Consider the following 20,858-nt stretch of genomic DNA (forward strand, 5'->3'; position numbering starts at 1 on the left):
AATTCTCTTTTCATCGCAGAAAATGTGTGCCGGAATTCGCCTACTGGTTTGAGTAAAAAATTTCTCAAGCTTTGAAACTATCATTAGTCGCTCTAACGTTGGCCAAAAACAGTTAGATGATATTCATTACCTGTCCAAATTCACTTCAAAGGAGTCAAATAATGCATTCTTTTTGATAAAAACCACAGCTACCGTAGGAAGAATTCAAACAACGGTGTTTTCTTCTCCAAGGTTTATTTCAGAATGATTGGCATTTATGTCAGTCTTAGTCAATGCCTACCTAGGTCTAGCTTACGCCTGCACGAAGATATAAAGATTCTAGAAAAAGGTAAGTATAATTATCCGGTACCCAAATTTGAGCTGTTATATCTCCGGATTCAATGAACTGAATGCAATGAAATTTCGACCATTTATGACTTATAAAATGAACTCTGAGAAACGTTCGACTCAACTTGGAATTATTAACAAGAGAAAAGTTATATCGATTTCATTAATGTTAATTCTACATTTTTTAAAAATGCTTATAACTTCGTGCAGAATAACTCTATCATTTCCAAATTTTGTCCATGGATACACAACTAGTTGATCAACTTACAGTGAAAATGTGGAAATATTTGATGCACTTTTCGAAAAGTAACAGCCAGTTGAACATTTATTGATAAGTGAAAATTTTACCTGTTCCGATCATTTTGTCTATCCCCTGTAGGTACCTGTGTTCCATCCCAGGAGTAGGCGTACCAATGGAGTGCGTATTAACCTTCTTAGCTTCACCACTCCCAATGATTTTTACCCAAACCTTATTCCCCTGAAAACGAAACGGTTACTCATAAGTAAATAATCTGATGGTCACAATTTTTGAATTATCTTTGAACCCATTAGTCTGCACGTTTAACATTTGTATCACATCATACCTGATATGCTGCAAATATTAATGAAGACAAGAAAATACCAGAAGTAATTTTGGTATTTCCAGGATGCTTTTCAATACTGGCTGTGCAAGCACTAGAATAGAATAGAATAAAGGTTGCACGAATCACATTCTCACCAAAGTGAATCCAGATCATGTAACCACAGACAAACAGACGTAACACTTGCGAAATTTCCATCGACCACGCTTTTAACGATTTTTTTTTAATTTTCATCGTTGTGGCTTTCACAACCAGAGGCGCGTGCATCGTTTTTCTATGCGTTTGACGTTTCACACTAGCACCTTCTGTTGACGATATGGCACAACACAGTGATTCGTGCAACTTTTCCACCAGGTGATGGTAGTGTGAGCTGGGTGATGGATTTCCATGGAAATCGTTCAAGGTGTTACGTTTGTTTGTCTGTGATATAACTGTCCCTCATCCCCACTATCAAATGGAAATGGGATTTTCGCTCCATTTGTTGGGTCCTTGTGCAATGTCGATTGTTCTGGTCAATCACAGAGTAGCAACTGCGAATTGTACGGTCATCTATGGGGCTAGCCATAAACCGCGTGGTCATTTTTTGGGAGATTCCGTACGCCCCCCCCCCCGCGTGGTCTTTCGTTCATACAAAAAAAATATTTGTATGGACCGTGGTCTTTGTCCGAACCCCCCCCCCCCCCTCCAAGGTGATCATGTGGTTTATGGATGGCCCCTATACAGGAGTAAATGAATGAATATGATTATCATAATTATGAAAATAAACTGAGGGAATCTAATTTGATTAAAATCATGTTTTGTACCTAATTGTATTGTAAAGAAAAGATGAAAAGTCACCAACTTCCTCCAGGACGGTATCTGTTGCCGCTGGGCTGCGCTGGGCACACTGCTCAAAGCCATCCGTTAACTACTTTGCGAGGTGGTTCTGCCATGTGTGTAAATAGCTGTGTCATGTGTCATGCGAAAGAAGACGAAATTATTGTGAAAAGAACACATTATCTGCTACAAAGTGCGCTCTGATTAGTTAAACCTTTTAACTAGTAATTGCATCATTCTACATTTATTTTTCTATTTAAAGTGCTCAAACTTTATGTTGTTCCTAAATGCGAATCGGTAAACAGTTAAAAGTAGGTTGAGTTTCTATATTTCATCTAAAATGATTATAAGTTATTTCCATTTGCAGTTGAATTGTGTTGATATACATATTTTGTTGTGTAGAAGGCAGAATTTTTGAGATGAGATAGAACACCGATAGTGTAAGATTAACAATTATAATCTGTTGAAATAATTAACTAATAAACCTATTTTGCAGTTAAAAGCTGCATCGAAACGCAACTATTGTGTGAGTGCTGCTAACAACTCGGCGATCACTATTTTCCCTCTCTGCCCCCGCAACAGTATCTATAAGGGGCTGTCCATAAACCACGTGGTCATTTTTTTGGGACTTTTCAACCCCCCCCCCCCTGGTCATTTTTCCATACAAAATTTTTAATTTGTCCATACAAAATGGTCATTGGCCGAACCCCCCCCTCCCCCCATGACCACGTGGTTTATGGACAGCCCCTAAATGGCCCGTTTACATATTTGCTAATTTTACGCGACAGTTCATTTTCGAGCAGTATTGGCGTCAATTTAGCGCAATGTAAACACTTCTTAGCAGACAATAAAATTAGCATGACAAAATCAGAAGCTTCTGAATTCGGTGCTAAAACTAGTGGACAATAATGAGGATATTAGATTGTCCGACACAATTAGCATCATATAAACGGTCTGCTAGACGAATTGTCAGCTAATTATGCCATCACGCCAATTTTATTGGCAGATAGGGAAGTGTTTACATTACGATAGTTTGGTACCAACACAGTCGGACAATTTATTGCCCCAGATTTAGCAGCTAAATTTTTAGCGGCTATGTAAACGATACTAGCGTGGAATAAATTGTCTGACAGAATATTGTCACACATTATTATCACATATGTAAACGGGCCATAAAGGTAAACAGAGTTCCAGCTAATTAACAGTTGCATTCTTTCTAGTTCTTCTTCAAAGACATCGTCCACAAATTACATAACGCTCTAGGGAGAGGGGTGGAGTACGACCGAGCGTTACGGCTCATACAATTTTTTTAGGATTTTCATACAAAAAAGCGTTACGGAGTTGGGGGGGGGTCAAAAATGTCGATTTTAGCGTTACGTAATAAATAAATGCTGCCTAACTGCTGCTAATAGTAATAAAATTGAGCAAAAGGAGAAAACCACCCGGCATCGATTTCGGTGATAATATTCCTTTATTTATTTGGCTGCTTGGTAACCTTTGATCTTTGGACCCTTTATCGCGCTCTTGAAAGCTTTCAAAATGATTGCACATTTTCGAAAGACCTCCCGCTTTTCGGAACGAGCAGTACACCTATGGTTCATCCCAATCAGTCGCAGAACCCACAAGACCGAAAGCCCACTCATGCCAATTTTCCACGATAATTCCCTTTTATCAAGAAGTCATTTATCTTGCGTCGAACTGGGAGATGATTATCTCGTAACAGCAATTGTTCATGTCCTGCTTTCTTGATTGCGACGACGACGACGACAGCGGTTGTATTCTGCCGCTCCCAGAAGTTACTAAAGCGGCAGCGGCGGTGGCAGCCATTCACTTGTCCCACGGATAACAGAACGTAATCTCGAAGAACCACCTTCCCGGGCCGCCAGCACACCTCTCCATCTTGATTCGCGACGTCGTCGGCGGCGGCAGCGGCAGAGATTTTTATCAAGTGCAGGATTTATCTCACCGATGATCGTCGTCGGTCGCGCGGATCAAGAACAAGACCGCTGAACATGGGAATCAACTTACTGGCATTCGGCCTTTTACCTGACTTGTGGCGTTGCGTTAGACTGGCACAAAGGACGGCTGAGGTTGGGTGAATTCTCATGGAATACATTCACTCAATTCAAAACTTTCAGTCAGATTGTTAACCAATCAGAATAATTTTCCTGGTGTACCAGTCTAGTGTCCATGTGGCCAAGGATTCCGTCAAGAAGCAACCAATGTGTACGGTAGGTAGCCAGTTGCGGCAGTTGTTCGGTTGATTGAATTTTAAAATTGCTTAATTTGATTTATTACAACTAAATAATATCGTATACGTGGCTTAATCCCAGAACAGCTCCTTCCCGAGCTCCCGATGCGATGGATGAGGTATCGTTTCTTGCGGCAAGGATTGCGTTCGACAATACCTGGAGCAGAGCCATGTGTTGTTCGTGTTCGTGTTCGAGGCTTAATCGGAGCAGCTCTCAGCATTTAGGCTTTTTTTCTGCCACAATGAAGGATGCCGTGCAATTTAGATAATCGTAATCATACAGCTGGCGAGTGGGCATTGCGTTTGCGTTCGAAGTGCGCACACGAGTGCTTCCCGCATTGATAGTTGAAGGATAATCGTAGGACTGCACTTTGGCTTAGTGCAGGATTTATGCACGCGCGCGTCTGTTATCGGGTGACGTGTGCAGAAGCCACTAGCAAAAGTTTCCACGAAGGTAAACTTGGTTGGACTTCGAAATCTTGAATTTTTTTGCGAGGGGTCCACTAACAGCAAAAGCACATGGTTGAAAATTCATACCTTTTCAGTTCAAAATTTAAATGATGAAATGATAGCAAAAGTAAGAGATAACAAAAATATATTTGTCCGGGGCCTGTGGCGTAGTGGTCACACGTGCACTTCATAAGTGGATAGTCATGGGTTCGATTCCAGACCCGACACTTTCAAATTTTCATCAGTTGCTCTGCTCCGCGAGAGCGGCTGACACCTGACCCTCTTCTCTAACGGACTTGGAAATTTGGATATCGGCTAACGACAATTCATAATACCCCAATCGGACTGGAAAAGGAACAAGAGCCACACATTAACATCCTCGAGCTCATCATTCTACCATGTACTGGGTAGTAAAATGCGTAAAGGCAACCAGTTCGATATAGTAGAATTAGAATAGATTACATTTAGGCGCTGTGCTGCAGTCAATCCAGCTCTCATTACCTTACCTTACCGATCAGGCTAAGGCCGGGGTGGCCTCTGCTGTACATAATAGCCGCCTCCATTCCACTCGGTCCGTGGCTGTTCGTCTCCAGTTCCGCACTCTGCGTAGGGTCCGCAGATCGTCCTCCACTTGGTCGACCCACCTAGCTCGCTGCGCTCCACGTCTTCTTGTACCGGTCGGATGACTCTCGAGAACCATGTTAGTCGGGTTGCTATCCGACATCCTGATGACGTGACCCGCCTACCGTAGCCTCCCAATTTTCGCGGTGTGGACAATGGTTGGTTCTCTAAGCAGCTGATGCAGCTCGTGGTTCATTCGCCTTCTCCAAGTCCCGTCTTCCATCTGCACTCCGCCGAAGATGGTGCGCAACACCTTCCGTTCGAAAACTCCAAGGGCGCGTTGGTCCTCTGCACGTAGGGTCCATGTTTCGTGCCCATAGAGGACGACCGGTCTAATCAGCGTTTTGTAGATGGTTAACTTCGTGTTACGGCGAACTTTATTCGATCGTAGAGTTCTGCGGAGTCCAAAGTAAGAACGATCCAGCTCTCCACACTCGCCATAATGTCGGATGCTATAAAACAATTTGACAGTATCTGTGCCCCAGCAAACGCAACGATTTATTTCACCCATAGCAACCATAAACAAACAAACAAAATAAATAAATAAACAAAATTTTCTCTTGTCAACGGAAAACAATTTAAATTATTCAGTTTTAAAATAAGTATTTTTCTTCTAGCCTGGACAAATTAACTTCATATTTCGCTTGTTACTGTTGCCTCTCTTAGCCCTCGAGGATAGACACCGGAAACCAGAGAGGACACCGATCAAAACCCCAGGCTGCGGATGTGACCAACGGCAGCCGGTGGGCTGGGCTCAGAATGCATCTTTTCACAGGGTCTGTTAGGGATGTTTGTCATTTATTATTGAACTTTTATAATTGAATTTCTTACTCATTCCTTTGCCATTTTTTTGTAGCTTACCCTATAAAACTGTTATACTATTCGAACTTAAATACTATTGTAACCTATACCTTAAAATCATGCACTCGATCGCAGTCACTCAATTTTGTACTCTCACTCTCTCAATCATACACATGCAACTCATGCAGATAAACCCGAACACACTTTAGAATTTTTAGTTGCCATCAGAACGTAGAAGAATATAGACATAAAATCAAAGTACTCGTTTCTATATAACTCCAAACTTCAGTCCGCCCGGTCGTTTGCTTTGTCCGCCGTGAGTGTTTTTGCTAAGTGCGAAATTAGCAAGACACGTGGCTTTTCGGTGCACAGGTCTAACCCGCTGACCTGAAGTGTGGTGCTTTGTTCCAGTCCTTGGTTAGAAGGAGGACAAACGCCTCATCCTCGGCGATCATCCCATGTGCGTCAACGCGGTCGCGAAACCCCTTTCTGAGCCTAGAGGCGAGCGCCGTTAAGAAAGCCTCCGTCATTCGGACCCCGCGTAATAAGGTGCGTATACAGGGTCCTTTAGTAGCTTTGCGGAGAAAATTTCGGACGATATCATTGACTGGTTGTGGGGTTTAGTTCAAGAGTTTTAATTTAATGATGAAATGTAAAATGACGTAGATGCTGCTGGGACGATTCCAACATCGAGGAGGGCCAGAGATGCAAACCGACGGTGAAGGCTAGCGCAAGCACAGACCATTGATGATGCCCTAGGTGGATAGGCTGTGCCAACGAGGGTCATGGCCAGTCAACGCGACCGATGCTGGGAACCTAAACGTAGGCCAGCGAGGACGGCCGCCAAATGGGGTCAGCGAGGGAGGCCGGAGGTGGGAGGAAATCCCGGGAGGAATTGCCGGGGGAATCCTGGAATAAATTCCCGGGGGGAATCCTTTAAGAAATTGCCGGGGGCAATCCTTTGGAATTGCCGGGAAAATCCTGGCAGAAATTCCGGGGCAAATCTCGGAAGGGACTCCCAGAAGGGATTCCCGGGGAAATCCCTTAATGAATTACCGGGGAATCCTGGAAGAAATTCTGAGGGAATTCCGGGAGGAATCCCTGTGGGAATTTTGGATCGAATCCTTGAGGGAATTTCTAGAAGAATCCTTGAGGGAGGATACGCCGAAGGAATTCCTTGAGGATTCTCCAAAGGAATTTCTGACGAAATTTCTGGAGAGATCCTTGAATGATCTCCAGGAAGAACCCCTAGCGGAACTCCTGACGGGCGGATTTCTAAATGATTGGTGGTATTTTTTTTTTAGAAAATTCCTGACTGAACTCCTGGATGAATGAACTCCTGAAGGATATCCCGAAGAAATTCGTGGAAGAATCTCTTGGGGAACTCCCCAACAAACATTTTTGCTGTATAAGAGTTTGTGCTGTATAAGAGAGTGAGCTTTCTTCGCCCCGTAACGTGGGTAGATCACCTTATAATGGTGCGTTACGGTGTAAGATCTACCATACCAAATTCTGATCTTGTAATTTTTAACTTTGTTAATTTAAATGCAGGAAAATTCCAAGATCATAATTTGTTCTACTTTTTTTATGTTTTTCATTGGTAATAAACCATTTGTTTCAGGAGAATTCAGGTAATTTTTGTCTATGTATAGAGAGATTTATTTCCGAAAATTATGTAACTGTTGTGAGACTATCACCATTTAATACTATTTTCTATTTCAGATGTACAAGCGGGCAACCCTGCAGTCGGGACGAGAAACATCCTTCTTATTTTTTTGAAGGGTCAAGATCGCCATATCATTCGGTGGCGGGTAGACCACGTTGTCCGCGTCGTTTTTCTTTGAGCCTTGTGTCGTAATGTTGCGGGTGTGGATGCGTTTTTTTTTTAGAAAAATTGTTTTTTTAGATTGCCAATCATGATTTTTTACTCGTTTTACGCGATCTTGTTTTATTTTTATTTTTTTTTAGATAAATTGAGATGTTCTTTGTTGTTGTGTAACGCGATTTTTTGTTTATTTTTTTTATTTTGTTTATTTTTTCGAGTCACCAATTTTTTTTTTCCCTTGCGTTTCAATCGGTTCTGCTTGTGCCTCACACTTAGCCGAAACATACTTATTTATACAATAAATAGAAAAAATATCTTTACATTTTATTTTTTCCAACTGTTTACGTTTTACGTATTTTTTTTTAATAAATTACGATGTTTTTTTCGATGTTTTCGCGTTTTTTATTTAAATTGAGTTTTTTTTCTCGGATCGCCATTTTTTTTTTCACGCGTTTCAAACATTTATTGTAATGTTCCGATGACCCTGGAGGGATCGGTTCTGCTTGGGCCTCTTACTGAGCAGGAACATAATTATTTAAACAATAAATAGAAAAAAAAATCTCTTTTGATTGCCGGCTTTCAAAAGATTAAATTTTAACCAACTAAACAACCAATGCCGTGGGTCCATCGTCAGCTTTTCAGGCGAATCCTTGACCTACATAATACATCTCCCAATCACCCACTCCGTAGTACTTATGGGAGTGTCACTGAGTCGGAGGCCTCTTATATAAGTGCTACATCAACATTTCCTTCCCCTATCCCAAGTTACGGTAAAGATGGGCGTGGCCGGGAATAATGACATTTGTGCTTTTGGTATTCTTGCATAAGATTGGAGCGAAGTTAACTCCCCAGCTTTGTTCCGAAAAGCAATCCGAGCAAGATTAGCAAAAGGTACATGAATGTTGTTAGTATCCAATCTACGAAGTATACCGTAACTACGCTAACGCTAACGCTATAAGAGAGTGAGCTTTCTTCCAAGAGCGTTCGCTGCATAAGTTGTTAGTAGAAATTCCAGGAAAATTCCCTGAAGAATGGCGGAATGTCTTTTGGAGAAGCACTAATTTGCGGACGAGTGTTGATTGGCGCCATGCAGTCAGCAAATTTGCTGCCACTTATTTTTGTTTCACTCGGGGCTTGCAGTTCTGGATTCCAACAATCGAATCTTGTGTTTATTTATGACAAACGCAAACCTAAATGCATGAGAGGACAACGGTTTCATAGATTCGCAACGGTACTGGTGGATGGATACAGTCTCCAGCCTTCGTTACTTCATCTCCACATGGACGGACAGTTGTGCCGTTGCTTCGATATAGATGTTCTACGGAAACCGCTGTTAACGGCTTCCCATTGCCGCTCTTCTTCGGCGGTCACCCTCGTTGGCATGCGTTTTGTCTCCGGAGCCGTTCTGCTTTAATGCCACGGACTGTCGATCTGAATAGATTTTCTCGCCCTCGCTACCATAGACCTTCTGCAGTAACCGCTGTTATCGGCCTCCCTCCACCGGCCTCCCTCGCTGGCCTACAGTTTGGTTCCCAGCATCGGTCTCGTTGACTGGCTATGACCCTCGTCGGCACAGCCTATCAACCTAGGGCATCATCAACGGTCTGTGCTTGCGCTAGCCTTCACCGTCGGTTTCCATCTCTGGCCCTTCTCGTCGTTGGAATCGCTCCAGTTAATTTGTCCAGCAGGCTAGAAGAAAAATACTTGTTTTAAAACTGAATAATTTAAATTGGATATGATAATGAATCTTTTGTCTAGTCTGTTTCCGTTGACAAGTGAAAACTTTGTTTATCAATGGTTGCTATGGAAGAAATAAGTCGTTGCGTTAGCTGGGGCACAGATGCTGTCAAATTGTTTTATAGCATCCGCCATTATGACGAGCGTAGGAAGTTGGATTGGAATCGCTCATGCAGTGTCCTAGTGGACAAAAGAGCTGTAAATCAGGTTAGTCTGTATCATACATTAGCACCCTATGCTGGAAGTTGCTCTTCAGTATCCAGCATAAGCTCTCCGGGACTCCTAAGTGGTGTATGGCGCACTCGATGGCGGCCTGGGTGCCGCTGTTGAACACATTCTTCACGTCCCACGTCACGTCCTTCCGGAAGCTGAACTGGTTATCCGAGAGGCCACAGTCCCATCAGCCTCGACAGAATTATCCATTCCAACAGTTTCGCGGCGGTGTCCAGAAGGCAGATAGGTCTGTATGCTGACAGGTCGCCAGGTGGCTTCCCGAGTTTGGGCAGTAGAACCAATCTTTGCCTTTTCCATCTCTCCGGAAACTTGTCCCTGTCTAAGTACATCTGCATAGCAGTTTCAACGAACATCTGCAGCCTCTCGGAGGAGCGTTATGGGGGTGCTGACGCGCCCTTCGTTTTGGCCATGATTACCCTGCGGTGGTCATCTATCCAGCTTTTTACGCTGGCCATAAAACAACGAGGGGTGATTCACTTTTGACATTTCTTGCCGACAGATTTTATGGCTCAATCTAGGGAGGCGGTGATCTAAACTTGTTTATTGAACTGTCAGAAATTTTCACTCTGTTTACCATGTTAAATATTAGCAAATCCTTCTCTTCGGTTTTTATCAATTTTTTGTAACTATTTCATGAATCACATTTCTTCTTTATAATTTTAGGTACACGATCAATGGGATGGCGAGTTTCAATCAAAATGTTCTTTAATGGACCCGAGTTAGCCGATGTTTTCATTACTTTATCGAAGTAATGAGTAGAAACGCGGGCAAGGAACTCAGAGCTGTTCATGATGAACCATTTTTCGACCGAATAGAATCCGTTTCCAACTCCCGGTGGAGTGATCTAAATTCCCCCGGAAACTCATATCAAAACTCGCTTCGAAGTTCGCCAGTTTATCTTTCGCAACTACGCAATCTTACACATTTTCTTTGGAGATTTGCTCCCAATGCTCCTCTCACTGTTCCATAGGAAACAACCTAGACCTTTCACCGTCTCTTATCAGAAAGACAGGTTTACAAATTTCAAGTTTCTGAATTTTTGTAGCGCTTACAGGAAATGGGAAATATAAGAGCTTCTTAATATTAGCCAGCTCTTAGTTCTACGTCATTTATTTGCTACGAAGCTTTCACTAGGATTGGAACTAGTCCAGAGCGTCCGGAGATGGGCTTGTCGAGGAACAAAATTTCACGATAGTATTTGTATCAGTGCATTGATAATTAGAAAAAAAAACTTGGTATTTCATGGTTTAGTAACTGTAGAACCCTGTCCAGCACAAAAAGTGCTTTAAGATAAACGAAAAAACTGACATAAATTCGTATTGGTATCATATTCAGGGTACTGATTTTGAACTAAGAAAAGTTGCTCCCCATAAGCATAAATCCGTTGGATGGTCCTTGAAAATCGGTCTTCTAGGAGTCCGTAGCCAATCTCATGACATCTCGCAAATAGGAGCCATTTCACCCAACTGCCAGCTACTGTTCCTTGAAACTGAAATGGAAAAAATGTAATGATAAATAGGAAAAAATAAAGTAAATTTCACAAAAACAAGAATCGGCATTGTTGACGTTCCATTGAAAATTTGAAACATCTTCAACATCACAAAGATTGCTTTGATCAAAACCATAAAAATCAAAAGCGTCGGCAAGAATTGTCAAACAGGGGTGATTCAAAATTTATGGCACGCTAGCGTAAAAAGCTGGATACCTCGCACTGTTGCCGCAGTGCCGTGACGAACTCTTCCGCGTGGATGATCTCGTCTAGGTTTTGCACCTTCAGAGTCGCACCCCGCTGTAAAAGCCCTCACCGTCAAGCGCCTCTTCCGCCAGATTCTTGTAGGTGACGCCTTTGCGCTTTTGTCGCGTTTGAGCCCGAGGATCATTTCACCTGTACGAGTACGTCGGTTCCCAGATTCACGAGCTAGGCGTCGCTCCCCCTCGTCTTCACGATTTCCGAGAACTTGAATTTTTTAGTCTTGATGACGGTTGCGTCGCCCTCCTCGCGCTAGGCATTTGGCCACTCTACCGTTCTTTGTTATGCCGTTCCTTTGATCGTGTACCCCAGGTTTCTTCTTCTTTTCTTTCGCTTTACTATGGTCCTGATCCGCCTACCCGTGGTGGCTGAGGACACAACCACAATCCCCTGTTCCCATCGATGCAGGACGAACCGGCCTTTTCAAGCCCACCCTTCCCAGCTTTCCGGGACACCTGGTTGGGCTACGACTTACCGGCATTACTACCGACTTTCGGGATTACAAAAAAAAGCCAAGCATTGCGGGTACCGCTTAGAAGCTCCTCACCTGACGGCTGCCTGACACGATTGTTTGTCATAAGCTACCTGCAACACTTTTAGGGCTACCTGCGAAAGCGGAGGGTAGACTTTTGCACCCTCAACTTTGTGGTCGGCATGGACATTATAGGGCACTGCATTGTTTTGATTTTGTATGGGATTTTGAAGTTTCTTGGCCTTGTTGTTTACATAATTTCTGTAAGAGTGAAAGAGAAGGAGAGAATTTCATGCAGTGCCCTATAGACAAAACCATTTGGAGAGGTCGGACATTTGGTGAATGCACCTGAAACAAAGTGCATGCTAGTAGACGGAACCGAACAAGACAGGATTCGTCTGAGAATCAACTTTACGACAGACGGGGATACCTTCGAGGTGGTGGAAGAATTCGTCTACCTTGAGTTCTTACTAACGGCTGACTACAATCCAAGTCGTGAAATACCAGATAGAGCGCGATCTGTCAAGTATTGGGCGTGACTGAGGATGCGGAGAGCGGCAGTCACAAACCGATTATTGTAACCAAGGTTGTTAACCGATAAATTATCGACAGTTAACTCAACGCAAACTCGATAACGATAAAGGTTACTCGATAATTTCTCGATAATGATAATCAAACGATGAATCAACGCGAAGATCAACGTAACTTCGATAATGTTGCGATAAATCTAGTTGTCCTAGTGACGGCATCAACAACGGGTCAGATCGCGAAGAAAATTTTTCGGAGACGTTATCGAGTCGATAATTTCCACAGTTAACTGTATCGCCAATGACGTTTCCGCCTGAAGACGTTATCGTTATCGACGATAAACGATAACAGACGTTAACTATATCGGCGATAACGATAATTTATCGATTAACAACCTTGATTGTGACATACTATTTATGTATTATATTTTTATGTATTATGTTGTTTTTGTATTATGTTATGAAAATATTTGTTTTATTCTTCAACCACTTAACGACAGAGGAAAGCGATAGGAGCTACAACATCACCGCGGGGGTATCTCAGGGCTCCATCCTGGGCCCGGTACTATGGAACGCATCGTATAATGCCGTATTGAAGCTCAAACATTCACCGGGCGCAAAGCTGGTCGGCTTTGCGAAGATGATATTATCCTCGTGGTATACGGCGAGTCGATAGAGGAAGTGGAACTGACAGCACCACACGCAATTGGCATAGTTGAGGACTGGATAAGGGCGAAACAGTTGGCACTCGGGCACCACAAAACGGAGCTGGTGGTATAAACAACCGCAAGTCTGAACAACAGGCTGCCTTCACCACAGGCGGGTACAAGTTCAACTCTAAGTGCACAACCCGAAGCAATTGGGGGTTATGATCGACGATAAGCTGAAATTCAGAAGCCACGTGGAATATGCCTGCAAAAGGGCAAGCATGGCGATAATAGCATTGTCAAAGATAACATCAAATTGGATCATACCGAGCGTGTCTAAATGGAGGAGCAGGACCCATCGCGAGTTAAACTTTCACTTGACAAAATTTCAGTCAGCCCAAGGGTGCTTTTGGTGTTATCTGCACGGATTCGGACATGCAGGCGCTCCCGCATGTCCAGAATGCACAGACTGCGACGAAACCGCGGAGCTTTGCTCTTTGAATAGCCACGCTTCGTTGAGCAAAGTTCGAGTATGCAGGAGATATGCATTGCCTCCACGGTTCCCAAATCGTAGTTTAACTACAGAGAAAATGGCGGACTGACCAACAGTAAGTTGAGTCCAACGGATAATCTAAAGTACCTACTAGCCAGGACCCAAGTTTCCAGTGGAGAGGAGAGGACAGCTTAAGACAATAGCTGGTGGAATTCCAAGTAATATAGAGTACTCATTACACTCATTACGTACGGACTTTGATTAACACTTATGTGGCCGGCAGAGTACCCGGGTACCTTTTTCAATTTCAAATCTCGATATTTTAATGGTTATTGAGACTAGGATGGTGAAACTCTGTTAGATCTTAGAACTCGTGAATATACATCTATTAATGGGGTTGACCGAAATTTAAAGTGAGGAGGGGCAGGGGGGGCGGGCTCCTGCATTTTTTTATTACGTGGAAGGCCGGCAGGGTACCCGGGTACCCACGAAATTGAAATGATCATATCTCCGTCAATTTTTCATCGATTTTGGAAATTTTTAGCTCGTTCAACTCAGAAACTCATCATCTATCGGGAAAATATTTGGTTAGACCGATCTAATCACCGTTAGTTTCGGAAAATCCATATTTTTGGGAGCATGTCCTTATACCATATTGAAACCCACATTATTAAGACTAGGATACCTTAAAGTGTTTATGGTCAACCATGGCTCCACGGGAAGCATGTTCCGAAATCACAGTTTCAAAGTCAACACGTTTTATGATTCCAGGCCGGTACAATATGCCAAACCTATTTTACGATGCTTGGTACCGAAATTGCTACTAACCTACCGAAAATCCCGTATATTGTATTGTATAAAAACATGGATCCGAAAATCCGGATTTTCCAGTACCTATGCTGATCGGACCGGTCCAACCAAATACGATCTCGATAGATAATGAGCTTCTGAGTTGAATGAGGCAAAAACTTTTAAAATCGGTGGAAAAATCGCTGAGATATGATCATTTCCATTTCGTGGGTACCCGGGTACCCTGCCGGCTTTCTACGGGTGTTTTTTTTTGCTGGCCACACTACGGTTAAATAGGAAAAGTGACTACAACGCCATTGGAGTTCTAGTGTATTTCTATTGTGGAAACCCACATAACCCGAGGAACCTTTTATAATCTACCTTTTTATTCGGTGAAATAGCCGAGAGGTAACGGATATGACGAGCACTAGTATACGACACAAAGGTGATTCGGAAGTACTTTCACATATATTTTAAACATAACACTAAGGTTGTAAAAACCGTTTTAATTCGCAAAACCGTGTTAAAAGCCGTGCTAATTCTGGAACCCGTTTATAGAAAAGCTGAAGGAAATCTGAAAATATTTAAAATGTCCCCACCTTCAGATATCCGAGGATTGTTTAAGAGAGTTAAAGCGAAATGGGAGGGGGTAGTGTAGTAAGAGTAGATTCTAGGGGTTAGTGTGGAAGGGGGCAAGGGATGGGTTATGGGGAGCAGAATACATACTGGTTCCAAGGAAGATTTGAAAGGATATTTTGGGGTGTTAAGGACTGTTTAGATGGACGAAGCGAAGGGTTAAGAAGATTGTCAACACCCCTTAGGTCCATGGAGCATAGTGGTGTAAAGAAAGATGTTCCAGGACACCCAAGAACTTCCGCGAGTAAAGGCTTTAATATCTACGAGCGTAATGCATTGATTGTTGTGGTTCATGAAGCGTTGTTCTGCAAAGAACTAATTTCCGAAGATGTTCTAGGTCATTCAAAACTTCCGTGAGCCCAGGCCTGAATATCTTCAAGCGAAATCAATGAATTGTTCTTACATTACTGATACAGTGTAACGTCCTACATGTCCATGGAACAAAGCTCTGTAAAGAAATGATTTTCAAACATGTAGGGCCTCCAAAAACTTCCACGAGTAAAGGCCTGATGATCTACAAACGTAGCCAATGGTTTCTTGCTACATTACAGATGCGTTGTAATATCCTACGGATCTGAGCTATATTCTGAGACAAACTAATTTCCAAAGATGTTAGGTCCCATAAGAACTTTCGTGAATATATGCCTTAAGATCTACAAGCGTACTCAATGGATTGTTATTACATTACTGATACGGTGCAACATCCTACAGGTGCATTTAGCATGGTTCTGTAGATAACCACTTTCCAAAGATGATCTAGGTCCTCCAAGAACTTCCACAAGTAAAGGCCTTAAGTTCTACATGCGTAATCAATGGATTGTTCCTACATTACTGATAGGTATTAACATCCTACAGCTCTAGAAACCATTTTTCTGTAAGTAACTAATTTCCAAAGACTTTCTTGGTCCTCCAAAAACATCCAGTGCAGTGTAATGTCCTAGACGTCCAAGGAGTATAGTTCTGTAGAGAAACAATTTTCAAAGATGTTCTAGGCCATCCAAGAACTTTCGAGAGTTAAGGCCTTAAGATCTTCAAGCGTAATCGATGGATTGATCTTACATGACTGATATGGTGCAGTATTAATTTGTAATTTGTAATATCACTGGTGGCTGAACATGAAGTCATTGATGTCAGTGAACTTATGTTTTGTTTCGAATTTCATTTAAAGTAAAATTTTGTGGGAACCCCTTAAATGTGAAGGCAAGGGGCCATAATCCCTACTCTCAGTCTACCTCAAATCCTGCACTCGTTATATGGGCCCACATTTTCTTTTCCCTACCACTAAATTTGTGAGATATTGTTTGATCATTCAACAATTTTTATTTTGCGCTTTGTTTCAAATTCTGCCAAATACTTCATATACTTCAAATGTTACATAAACATACCCCCCGTTGCACTGACGTGACTGTCCCATTTCAACAAATTTCCCTTTCAGCACTATTGGCTAAACTACCAAAATGTGGCCTTAATTTCGGTTCAGCCAGACCAGCCGGTAATTTCGTATCCTAGCTCGGAGCGTTTGCCGTTCCCACAGTCTGTCGGAGAGTGTCTTAATTTCGGCATTTTCATACGGCGCGGCCCGACCACTCGAAGGTCACGTCATAAGCTCTGGGTGGCATCCCCACAGAAAAACCGAAGACACGAACGGTGTGCCCGTCGTGCAAACAAATAAAAACCAGAGCCTGGATTGGGGGCTGTCCGAAAATTGAGCAATTAGAATTAGACCACCTGAAATGTTGGGATCTGGCTGCACGCTTCTGCTGTCTGACCCGACCGTTCCAGAATGCCCGAGGGCCATGCAGCAGAGGGAATATATGATGTTGGCCATGCTCAATGGAACGACGGCCACACCAGTGAGTCAACTTCCTGTTGTCGTGAGGGGCCTTGAGAAAGGGTTGAGACAAAACACTCTCTAAGCAAACTCCAGTCTCGGAGATGACTGGCGCCGATTTGAATCAATTAGACCGCGGACGCCGCGCCGGTTGACGTGTTCAAACAAATAGCAGACGACTAATTTCTCCACCGTTTTTGTCCACGTTCTTGAGCATGACGAATGGTTGGTGGGTACCCACCAGCGAAGAGGAATTTGACAGTCATGCTTTCTGCTGCTTTTGTCGGCTCGTGCATCATATCAGTCTCGTGGCATCCACGAGGCGACCGACAACGAATTATAAACAAACATTCAATTAGACAGGACTTATCTAAATTACTAAATTGGTTTGGCTTTTAGCGGGTTTACCCCGAGTTTTCATCAGACAAGAAGAAGCTATCAGCGCATTTGAGCGTCACTGTCATAGATGGGTTTTTGGATTGAGTGGGTGCATTCTGTGAACTTGAGGAAGCCATTCTTTTTTTCATTCCTCGTATAAAAGATAATTTGGGGTAGCATTGATCATCTTTCTCCATCTCTTTTTTAAACAAGACACTATAAACAATACGACACAATCAATAAAGTACTAGAGTTGTAGTAATAAGCTAAATTCTTGTTTGATGAGAAGGAAGAAGGTAAATTCTCCGTTTCTGCAATGAAATGATGCACAAAACGTGAGTGTCATGATTTCTTACATACATACATACATTTATTTTTTCAACATCACATTTAGGACAAGACATAATCAACAATAATACGCCACAATACTCGGTTTGTGGCTGCCGATCTCCATCCTCGGTCGTGCCCAATGCTCGCCAAGTCACGCTCAACCCGGTCCGTCCACCGTGCTCCCTGCGCTCCACGCCTTCTTGTGCCAACCGGATCCGTTGCAAGCACCAGCTTTGCAGGGATGTTGTCCGGCATTCTTGCAACATGCCCCGCCCACCGTATGCTTCCGGCTTTGGTCATCTTCTGGATGCTGGATTCGCCGTTAAGTACAGCGAGCTCGTGGTTCATCCTTCTCCGTCACACACCGTTCTCCTGCACACCGCCGAAGATCGTCCTTAGCACGCGACGCCCGAAAACTCCGAGTGCTTGCAGGTCCTCCTCGAGCATGGTCCATATGTCGTATACGTAGAATACCACCGGTCCTATTATCGTTTTGTAAATGGTGCATTTGGTGCGAGGGTGAATCTTTTTCGACCGCAGTTTCTTCTGGAACCCGTAGCAGGCCCGACTCCCGCTGATGATGCGTCTTCGAATTTCACGACTCACGTAGTTGTCAACCGTCAGTAAGGATCCGAGGTAGACATATGGCATTCATCACCAGTCCGACCTTTGCTGCTTCGCGTTTCAGGCGGGTATACAGCTCTGCCATCGTTCCAAATGTTCTGGCAATAATGCCCATGTCGTCCGCAACGCACACAATTCGGCTGGATTTTGTGAAAATGGTTCCCCGGCTGTTGAGCCCGGCTCGTCGCATCACACCTTCCAGAGCGATGTTGAAGAGTAGGCATGAGAATCCGTCACCTTATCGCAGTCCCCGGCGAGATTCAAATGAACTGGATAGTTCACCCGAAATCCTTACGCAGTTTTGCACACCGTTCATCGTTGCTTTAATCAGACTAGTCAGCTTCCCAGGAAAGCCGTTTTCGTCCATGATTCTCCATAGCTCTGCGCGGTCGATACTGTCGTATGCCGCTTTGAAGTCGATGAACAGGAGATGCGTTGGGACCTGGTATTCATGGCATATCTGGAGGATTTGCCGTATGTGTGAAGATCTGATCCGTTGTCGACTGACCGTCGATATAGCCGGCTTGGTAACTTCCCACGAACTCATTCGTTTTAGGTGACAGACGACGGAAGATGATCTGGGATAGCACTTTGTAGGCGGCGTTCAAAATAGTGATCGACCTGAAATTCTCACATTCCAAATGGTCGCCTTTCTTGTGAATGGGGCAGATTACCCCTTCCTTCCACTCCTCCGGTAGCTGTTCGGTTTCCCAGATCCTGACTATCAGCCGATGCAGACAGGTGGCCAACTTTTCTGGACCCATCTTGATGAGTTCAGCTGCGATACCATCCTTATTTAAAGTTTAAATTTGTTGAACAAAATTCTGTCACATGGTTCCATGGAGATCCACTGGGTACAGGTTTTACAGAAATTCTTTTGGCAATATTTGAACAGGCACTGATGTTATCCTCAAAAGTTGTTTTAAAGCGAACAATTTGACCCCGGATTACGGTACAAAATTATAAAAGTTTGTTCATTACCTTGTTGGTAGGGTTTTCCTTGCTCAGCCAATAGTGGAAGACTACAAACATAGTACTTCACCGACCGTGTCCTATTCATGATCTTCATGTTTGCGTCCATATAACCAGTGGGGTAAGCACGCGGGTATTCAGAAAAACCATATGTAGGGTAATGAGAAGCAGGCTTCGTCCCAGTTGGGACGCACACATGCGTAAATGGGCCAAATTCCTGGCCATAAGTCGATTTTTTTTTCAGGGTTTTCCAGAGTCTAATATTTTTTAAAGATAAATGAAGTAATGCTTCATCATGTGGAAATCAATAAAATACTTTGGGATGCATATTTTTTTAAGAATAAATGCCGAAATTTTACGATTTTCTCTACTGTTTTTTTCATTTGCTTCATAACTCTTCGGAAGAACTTCAATTATCGAAATATTGACAATTTGAAAAAATAACTGAGTATGTAACACAGTTCTCCTGATAAGGGTGTATCATTTAAACAGAAAACTTCACCTGGTTTCATTTATTTTGCTCTCTTACAGAAGAGTTTTCAAAATCATGTTTTTTGTCAATTTTGAACCATTTTCAGCATTCAAAAAGATTTCAGATTCTGCAGCATTCCGCGATCTGGATAAAATTACAATAAAATATATAGCATATCCTTTGTGAATCGCAAGAGAACGGGTACCAGAAAGTACCAGACGAAAAAATAAATCATTTTGAAATTTACACCTTTTTGACAAGTTTTTAGTTACAATTTATGTTTAATTTTGATACAACAACTTCGTTTCGACTACTTTTTCAACGTACGGCCACTTATTCTCGGTAGATAGATCATAGCAGAATACAAATCTGGGTTTCTATCTCTTAACAAAATGTGTTAAAAAATGGAATTAATTTAGTAAATTTGGGCAGAAATCTCCTTACACCGATAAACGCCTAAATGTATGCAATGCAGTAGTAATCTAATGTAGCTAGAACTGTTGTGTTCAAAATTTGTTATAAAAAAATCAAAAACAACTCAAATAAAGAGCTCACTATTTGTAGCATGTAATCATATGTTGAAGCACCGTTAAGAAAATATTTTCAGATAAATATTGTTTTTATAGCTAAACTCATTGAGTTTTTCACTCAGTACTCCACGAACTTACTTTTATGTATAAAGTTGTGTTGAAATGCAATGTTTTAACCTTCGCGTACCCAACGTCAATTTTGGATGATTTTCGAATCTAGAATCAGCTATGAAAAATGCATTTCCCAACCGATTTTTTTGAAATCAATTGCATTCGCTCCAGATTTGTTTACATTTTCATGGACTACCATACGGAACCGGTTCACCCTTCCGTTCCGGAGTTATTCCAGATTCCGTTGGGGTCATGACCGGCCGGAAAATGACACATCAATGCATTTTACTCTGCATCTATTGTTGTTTTGGAAATTTGCACATATTATACGCCAGGAATACAGAAACTATATAACTGCAAGGAACCATTGACTTGAAATGAAGCAATCAAGCAGTCTCATGAACCGGATATTCCCCGGGTGCCCCCAGGGAAGTGGCCAAAGTGGCCATTCTAGCAACATTGTCAGAATCAATCGTGCGGCACATCAAACTTCATGATTTGTCGAAACATGACCCCTCGGAAACGGCCAGGCCATACCCGGAATGTTCCGGGTGCCCCCAGGGATGTGACAAAAGTGTCCATTTCCGCAATGTTATCAAAATCAACCGTGCGACACCTCTAACTTCATCATTCGTTGAAGTATAAAGGAAAAT

The sequence above is a fragment of the Aedes albopictus genome, chromosome 2 (genome assembly GCF_035046485.1).
Source record: "Aedes albopictus strain Foshan chromosome 2, AalbF5, whole genome shotgun sequence".
Taxonomy (NCBI): Eukaryota; Metazoa; Arthropoda; class Insecta; order Diptera; family Culicidae; genus Aedes; species Aedes albopictus.